The sequence below is a fragment of the Heloderma suspectum genome, chromosome 2, assembly GCF_057233095.1.
Source record: "Heloderma suspectum isolate Gila_16-S chromosome 2, 16-S_ref, whole genome shotgun sequence".
NCBI classification, from domain to species: domain Eukaryota; kingdom Metazoa; phylum Chordata; class Lepidosauria; order Squamata; family Helodermatidae; genus Heloderma; species Heloderma suspectum.
The window spans coordinates 373,181,528-373,190,969 of NC_139459.1; positions in this window are offsets into that span (position 1 = coordinate 373,181,528).

The following is a 9,442-nucleotide window of genomic DNA, read 5'->3' on the forward strand; positions in this document are numbered from 1 at the left end:
TACAACAGCTAATGGACCCTGATATACCTCTCCCGCTCCGTTTATTTGTCACATTCCCCTTTTTAAGCCATCAAATCCTGCAGTTATGGGCAATCAATGTGTCCCCAGACACCTTCCTCAGGGCCCAACCCCACTTTTTTTTCTTTTCTTTTTTTAATGAACACAAGTTCTTACCAAGCTGGTGAGAGTGCTTCAGAAGAAAGGGCACTATCTAATGTTAGTCCTGTGTTGAGTAGACCCATGGACATGAATGGGAGTTCAATGAGTCATGACTAATTTGTGTCGTATTCATTTCAATGGGTCTACTCTACATAGGGCTAACATTGGCTACTAACCAAAGTGAGGTTCTCCTGCTGCTGCCGTTGTCATGTCCCATGAGAACTGGGGAGCCAGGAAGGGCAGTGAGCCTGCAGGAGGGTCAGCAAATCCTGAAAAGGGGAGGTAGGTCAGTAGAAAATCCAGCAGGAGGCCAGAGGGGCTGAGGGAGCCAGATGGGAGCAACCAGGGGGAGTTTGGAGGGTTATGAGCTTGCACATCTGAATGAATGGGGGATGCATACGTGACAGGGAGGGAAGGTGGGAGAGGGAGAGGGAGGGGGGGTTAGGGGTGATCCAGAGACAGAGTATTTTCCGAGCGATCCTGGAAGAGAGGGAGCGAGGCTTTTTGTGTGGTTGTAGAGAAGAGAAGGAAGGGATGTGTGTGTGCTTGCATGCATAGATGATGGTTACATTAGGTGCTTGCTTGTGAGTATGTGAGTGGGTGTATGTGCAAGTGCATGTAAGAGAGTGCGTGAGAGTGTACTGGTGGTGATGCGGGGTGAGAGATATACGGACCGATATGTAGTCATGAGGTGTAACCATCTTCGGAATGTTGGCTGTTCACATAACACGCTAACCCACACTCAGTGGTTGAGTGTGGGTTGTTTTTGAACGGTGGGTTGTTTGTTGAACCATGGGTTGGGGTGTTGTCTGAACCCAGGACATTTTCCGTGGGGTGGCTTGTTAACCATGCAGTGTGGCTTATTTTTCTTGAATAAGCCACCTTGAGAACCCACAATTTGTTGTTGGGTTGTTCAGGGTGGTTAACAAGGGTTGTTTTGAACCGTGGGTTGTTTGTTGAACCATGGGTTAGCATGTTGTCTGAACACAACACCATTTCTGCAGGGTGGGTTATCGTGTTGTCTGAACGCAGACAGGGTGGCTTGTTAACCACCCTGAACAACCCAACAACAAACCAAGAGTTCTCAAGGTAGCTTGTTCAAGAAAATAAGCCAATTGACTTACTGTTTTCTAAATGCACACTTTTATTTTCGAATAAAGTCTTGGATAACAAGTCTGTCCTTTCTGACAGACAGCTCCAAAACATCAGACAAGGACTCACACACACACAAAAACAGGCCATGTAACGGAGACACAAACACGGGGAGAAGATACTGCAACAAACCACAAACCCCAGTATTACAGAACCAAACAACAACATCTGCAACCTCAGGGGCCCATTCCCCTGCTCCTCTTCCAACATGATATATGCTGTCGCACGCGAGCAGCAGTGCCCTTCTGCCTTCTACCTCCAACAAGCAGTACAGATCCTATGCAAAGGAAGAAACGGACACAAATTTGACGTCAGAAATGGAAACATTCAGAAACCAGCAGGAGAACATTTCAGTGCTCCAGGACACTTTGCTGCTAATTTGAAAGTTGCCATTCTCCAACGAAATACTTCCAAATGGAGTCTGCACAAATTCATTACTCAGTTGAAACTTATCAGTAAGTTTGATTCTATCAATGAGGCCTAGATAGAGACAATGGTGTGCTATACCATTACGCGGGAGAATTAACATAAGAAAACGGGGCAATGGTGATCTAAAATTACTGCTATTCTGTGTAGCCACTTTTCTGTCAAAATCATAGAATCATAGAATAGTAGGGTTGGAAGGGGCCTGTAAGACCATCAAGTCCAACCCCCTGCTCAAGGCAGAAATCCAAGTCAAAGCAATCCTGACGGATGGCTGTCCAGCTTCTTGAATGTCCCCAGTGTGGGAGAGCCCACCACCTCCCTGGGTCATTGGTTCCATTGTCGTATTGCTCTAACAGTCAGGACATTTTTCCTGATGTTCAGCCGGAATCTGGCTTCCTGTAACTTGAGCCCATTATTCTGTGTCCTGCACTCTGGGATGATCTAGAGAAGATCCTGGCCTTCCTCTCTGTGACAACCTTTCAAGTATTTGAAGAGCGCTATCCTATCTCCCCTCAGTCTTCTTTTCTCAAGGCTAAACACAGAGTTTGTAAAACTCTATGTAAAAGAGTTTGTCATGGCCTAACTGTTTTGCATTTTGTGACCATTTGGCCTAAATTTTTCTTCCCTTTAGCCCCCATGCGTATGTACAGTGGAGGCTGGTGGCTCCAATTTCAGTAGGGCTCTGAATCCATTCTGAGTTTCATTCAGAACCAGCCAGAACTCTAAAGGAGCTACCCAAGATGCTGAAACCTATCCCTAAAACAGAGCATTCATAGTGTCAGGGGTGTTTCTGAGTGCAGGGAGTGGGATAGCAGTTCAGATTCTGAAGAAGAACCATCAGACATGGGGGAGGTGTTTTCCCAGGCTAATTCATATATGAGTAGGCCTGCTTCTCAGGTTACAGATGGCTGAGCTTGAGGATCTCCCTCACCCCACAGCCCAGTGAGAGGCAGCGAACAGTAGGTTGACCTAATAGATGCCAGGAGCAGGCACTGAGCAAAGAGAGAGAAGGCAGGGACAGAACTTAGACGGTCTACTTGATTGGCCTTGCAGGTGAAGCTGTGCTTAGAGGCCTCATGAGAAGAGAGGGACCTCCCACACTTAAGTTAGGCTAGCAAGACCACCTCCCTCTTCAAAAGGCGGGCAACTCTCGTAAATTCCATTTGGATCCCCTGAAGGCATTTCTTTGTAGACGGAGAGTTTCTCTGAGAATTTGCATCTGTATGACCCTGTGAAGTAATGGATTAAAAGCTGTAGCCGAAGCCTCTCGTCTGTGTTTGGGCATTGAAGTGAAGTGGGGGCTAAGGGAATCTTGGCACATAGGGCATGGCCCCTGTATGCACCCTTTGATGTACTTTAAAGTTTGATTTGGTGCTGAAACTCTTTTAATATTCATTACACTTAAAGGAATGAATTACTCTTATAGTCTATGAATACTTTTGTGTCTAGTAAGCTCTGAATTCTGAATAAAACTCTTTCCCCCTGCATGGCAACTGAGCTGAGGGGGGAAAAAAAACATTTACCTTGACACCACAGACACTTAGGGCTCTGTGGAATAAATCCAGGGCCCTGAGAAATACATTCTCATTCAGAGCTAGAGATGAACTATCTGTCACCTTCAGTTTATCCCACATTCAAATTCTTGTTGGGTACAATCCTATGGGTGGGGCATGCTAGGAGCTGTAGTCCTTTTTTTTGTCTAAACATGCATAGGATTGCACCTTTAAGCTTACATTCTCTCCATCCCCTTTATGAAGAAAGGTGTGACCTTTGATAAGTCTTACGCAAAGTGAATCAAACAAAATTTGCGCCTGTGTGCACTGGCCAAATTCAGTAGGTTCCATTAACAAAGCCCTCTTCGGTTTCACATTTTGTATAAAGGGTTTTCCATGTTCACTCAAGCTCCAAAATGCTCTTTTTAGGGAAGAGGGATATGCTGTGGTATTCTGTGAGGTGACTAGAGGTGTCAGTTCACTTCACGTGGGGCCTGTACAGAATACAGATGCCACGCTAAGCCATCGTGGTTCGTGTTTTTGAGTGGTTCCAGTCTTACCTGCGGGGCCAATTTCAGAGAGTTACATTGAGTGACCATTCCTTGGCCCCTTGGCAATTGAGCTATGGGGTTCCGCATGGTCCCCAATGTTGTTCAACATCTATATGAAGCTGCGGGGGGGGGGGTCAATAGGGGATTTGGAAGCAGGAGCTATCAGTATGCCACTCACACACACAGCTCTCTCTCCCTGTGACATCTGAATCAGGGGAGGCTGTGCAAGTCCTGGATCAGTGCCCAAACTCAGTGACAGGCTGGATGAGGGCCGATAAACTGAAGCTGAATCCTGGCAAGGCGGAAGCCCTGTGGGTGAGGGGTTCCCGAGTCCGGGAGATGGGCTCATTGTCTGTTCTGGATGGAGTTGCACTCCCCTTGAACAATCAGGTTCCTAGTCTGGAGGTACTCCTAGCTGCTGGAGGCCCAAGTGACCACGGCAGCTCGGAGTGCCTTTTACCAGCTTCGGCTGGTTCGCCAGCTACGGCTTCTCCTGGACAGGGATAGCTTGACCACGATGGTACAGGCATTAGTAACCTCAAGACTGGATTACTGCACTGTGCTCTCTGTGGGGCTGCCCTTGAGGCTGCTCCGGGAGCTGGAGCTAGTGCAGAACGCAGCAGCTCAGCTGTTGTCAGGAGCTGCCCCTTTCCAGCATGTGACTCCTTTGCTGAAGGAACTGCACTGGCTGCCCACTCGCTACCGGGCCAGGTTGAAGGTTTTAGAACTAGCATACAAAGCCCTAAACAACTTGGGACCAGGATACCAGACAGAGTGCCTTCTCCCTTACCAACCTGCCCAGTCACTGAGGTCATCAGAGAGCATGCTCCTGGTGTTCTGCATGGACCTCTGGCCTGATTGGAGTCCACCCAGAGAAGAGCCTTCAGTGTGGTGGCCCCCTTTCTATGGAACTCCCTGCCCCTGGAGGTCAGGTGGGCGCCAGCACTGTGTTGTTTCCGGTGCCTCCTGAAAATATCTTTATTTCAGGAAGCCTTCCTTGATTGGGCAGCTGTGCTTTTTCATAGAATCATAGAATAGTGGGGTTGGAAGGGGCCCAGATGACCATCGAGTCCAACCCCCTGCTCAATGTATCAAATTGTTTTTTAAAAAATTAACATGGAATATTATTTTATCTTATCTTTGTATCTTTTATTATTTACTGCTCTGGAATCTGTCTAGATGTGGAGTGGTATATAAATGTCAAATAAATAAAAGAAAAGCCATCCACCTGGTGGTGGCAGCAGAAAAGGCCACAGGAAGAAAAGAGCTAAAAGGAGTGCGGGGACATTATTTTGCCTGTTTCCCCTTCCACTCACAGAACAGGGCATTGCAGGTCCATGACATCACTCATTCCAAGCTGGGAAGGTGCTTCTAAATGACACTCCACTTTAATGCGATTACAATGCAGCCCTATTGATCTTTCCCCAGAATGTCCCACAGTATTCAGTGCAGCTAAGGGCCTACTAACTCTGTGGGAAAATGCAGCCTAAATTTCCAGCCTGTGACCATTCTTGTTTAACGGAGCAAATAAGAAAGGACTATAAAAAAGAAAATACACACAATTTTATTAGTAATCAAACACATTGAAAGTTACATCAGCCATCTAAAAAGCTGTAACCGCCACTGCACCAGTTTTCCATTTCAACGCCATAATGGAGAAACATGTCCCTTCTTTCAAACCTTTTGCTTCATCATCTCCCCTCCAGGTGGGTTCAAGTTCCCCGACATTATCTTTATAACCTGGCCAGATTCTCAGAAGACCCCTCACTACAATCTGATCATTTCTTGCATGGCTACTGCTGTGGAAATGCCTCCGTGTCAAAAACAGGATGCTTGTCTTTTCTCTGGCAGACTGGAAGAGTTCTATTTCTCCAGTTTCTCCCAAAGACAATTTTCATAAATCGCTAAAGTACAATTAAACTATTAAAATCATCCACGTAAAACATACCATTAGTATCAATGAATGGCATACATAGGATTGCACTCTTAAACCATTAAAATAAAATCCCACTAAAATATCTAATACAACCAATGACCTATTGGGCCTGAGGCAGAGAATTCCACATATCCCCTGCTTTATCCAAATACTTTCCAAGATTAAAAATAAGACCCATGATCATCCCAGCTGATCACCTCTTTATATTTGGAGGAATATGGCCTCTATGCGGATCCTTTGATGAGAAATAACATGTGTGCAGAGACTGAATCTTACCACAGTCCACATATGGGATTTCCTTCCGGTGTGCATTCTCAAGTTCATGGACGGTTGATTCATCATCAAAACCATCGCTACAGTGTGAGTATTTGTATGAACTTTCCCATGTATGGACCTTTTGATGTACCATAAGGTTTGCTAGACAAGTAAATACTTTTCCACATAATACGTGTTTATAGGGAGTCTCCTCTACGTGTATTCTTTGATCTCTACTAAGTTCTGAACTTATCTCTACACATTCATACGGCATATCTTTTTACACAATTTTCTTAAAACGATCAAGTACAATTAAGGTGTTAAAACCATCCCGCTAAAACATACAAATACAGCCAGTGAGGCCCTGCTTTGTGAAATTACCTTCCAAGATGCAAAAGCCCACCTTAATCAGGGCCCTAGTTGATATCCTACTAATATTGTGAGAATCGAGTGGGAAAGCATTTGGATCCTTTAATGTAGTGTACAGATACTGAAATTTTTGCCACATTGCAGGCAGTTATGGGGTTTCTCTACGGTATGTATTTTCATGTTCATGAAGGCTGGATTCATCATCAAAATTAACAGTACAGTGAGTGCATCTGCATTCTGCAAGGTCTCCCTGTTTATGGACATCACTGTTATGTAGTGTAAGGTTTGCTATGCAAGTGAACTTTTCTCACTCGCTAAGCATTTCGAGAGTCTCCCGTGTATGAATTGTCTGATGTCTAATAAGATGTGAACTCTGACTGAATTGTTTTCTGCACACAGAGCATTTATATGGTTTCTCTCCTGTATGAATTCTTTCATGCTTCATAAGGTTTGATCTTTGATTGAAGTTATTTCCGCATTCTTTACACTTATAGGGTTTGTTCCCTGTGTGAATTATTTCATGTCTGGTAAAGGATGAGCTCGGACTGAAGCTCTTTATACTTATAGAGTGTAATCCCCTGAGGAAATTCATTGATGTGTTGTAACTTGTAAGCTGGAAGTTCGGATTGAACCTCATTCCACATTATTTGCATTTATAGCATTTCTCCCCAGAGTGAATTCGTTCACGTCTTGTAAGGAGTGACCTCTGATTAGAGGGTGGAATGAGCTTCAGTCATGTATGCATCTTCACCTTTGTGTCGAGCACTGGACATTTAATAGGGAGTTTGCTCAAATAGTCATTTTTCACAGACTCTGAGCTTTGACTGGGTTCCTCCACTGTGTAGATTCCCAAATAAGCATCAAGGCACCTTCTGTGTCTCTTTCCTGTCCGTTGTTCTTGCTCAAGGAAGACCTCGCACCAAGATGGAATGGATTCATCCTTCCTCTCCTGTGTACAGTTTCCCACCTGCCTGCTTATTCCATGCCAACTGGAGAATTCCTCTTCATCACTTGCACTTCTTGGTGATGTCCTATGTTGTTTCCCCTCATATTCGGTCATCTGTACATCATCTGATGCTATGAAAACGACAAAAGAGAAGTAACAGTGAGTTGAGAAGTTAGAGAATAAATTGAGGGAAAATGCATATCAATTTGTAAGTTTGATCCTGCCTGCCTGCCTGCCTTCCTGAGGGGTCAATATGTTGCATTCGCCTTGGTTTTCCTATTACCCAACAGGCTTCACTCCGTATTGTCACCTTCCCACTGATTTCCTGTTGACAGCTGTCTCTGCTCGAGGGTTGTTGTGTTGAACCATGGACTGTTTTGCTTTCTGAACCTGGCTGTGCTAACAAACCATCGTTCTTTAAACACAAACAACCCACAGATCACATCCCAACAGCAACCATGTGTCCTCTTCATGTTTTTTTGTGGTTAATAGAATCAATCATAGAATAGTAGGGTTGGAAGGTGCCTACAAGGCCATTGAGTCCAACCCCCAGCCATCGAGTCCAACCCCCAATAGACTATGGTTTGTTAGCACAGCCGGGTTCAGAAAACACAACAACGTTTCAACAACAACAATCCACAGTTCAACGACAACCCACACTCAACCCATGCTTAACCTTGTTATTGTGTTGTGCGAGCCCAGCCCTTGAGTTGAGAAGTTGGAGGATAAATTGTAGGAAAATGCTATCCGTTTGTAAATTTAATCTTGCCTGCCTGCCTGCCTGCCTGCTTTCCTGAGGGGGCAACATGTTGCATTCACAGCTGACCTTTGTTTTAAAACTACCTACCTAAAATCCTGAAGTAATTTTTTCAATTTCACAGGAAAGACCCTATAAGCAGAAAACCTTGTATTTTAAGCATGCATTTTTCCAGACTCCATCTCAAATTTCCAGCTGGAGCTAGCCAACTATACTCCCTGAAATCTTTTCCTCTCCATGTGCCAGGACAATAAAGCAACATGAATTCCTGATTCAGTGAATCTTCTATACCACATCACAGAAAATCAACAAGTTAAGAGAAAATTAACCTTAGAATTTAGATACAACATTTGCCTGGTTTGCACATATCACTAACTCATGGTTTATTTAACCATGGTTTGTTGCACTACCTATCTTTGTCTAGCAGACAATTGAACAGACCATGGTTTCTTTTCTCAATTCCTGGGTTGTTTGTTTCCCTTTTCCCACTTCCTCCCTGGATCCCAAATGCCCTTGTGGTTCTATAGTAGTGGTATGTAGAACTGTTGGGTTGTTTTTACCAGACTTACCCACTGCCTTTGTAGCCTGGCAAAACAACCCATGAAGAACCCACAGTTCTGGATTCACACATAATGACAAACCATGCTCTAAACAACCGAGAATTCACAGCCCAAGAATGAACTATGGGTTTGTTTGTTAGTGCAGCTGAATTCACATATCACAACAACCTAGAATTCAACAACCCCATACTATGGCTTAGCATTATGTGCAAACTAGGTCACTCGATTTGTTTATGTAATTTACTGCAATTGTTTTTCAGTGTATTCTGATGAAGAAACCTACCTTGCTGGTTAAAGTAATCTGTTGTGATGCGATCTTGGCTGATTCCTAATTATTATATCTCACCCCATGTTATTGCATTGCGCTTGTCAAACAAACGTACCTCAAAGGTATATGTTTATCCTCTAACGGATTGAGTTGGCAGAGAATTGGGAGCTAGCAGAGCGGTGGCTCACTCAGCACCCCAATCAGATCTCTGTCCCCCAAAGTTACTGTAGAGTTCTACTGCTCTCTTAAGTCTGTAGGTAGTGTTTTCCTCGGCTATTTAAGAGTGGGTTTAGTCCCAGTGGGACAGTGGGGGAACTTAGACGCCACTTAAATTTGGCTTCACAAGAGCAAAATCAAGGTCATATTAAGGGGATGCCAGAATACATCACACCAGATAAGACCCAGGTGATGAAACAAAGCTTCACGCCATTCACTCCCCAATGGTGTGTGTTGTTCTCAAAACCACTGCCTTCATCTAAACTGGTTTTCTCCTCACAGTGTGTTCCTGGCCACACCTCTTCCCTGAACAAGAACTCCTAGGGAATGAGTGGTGCACTCTGACTCACCTTC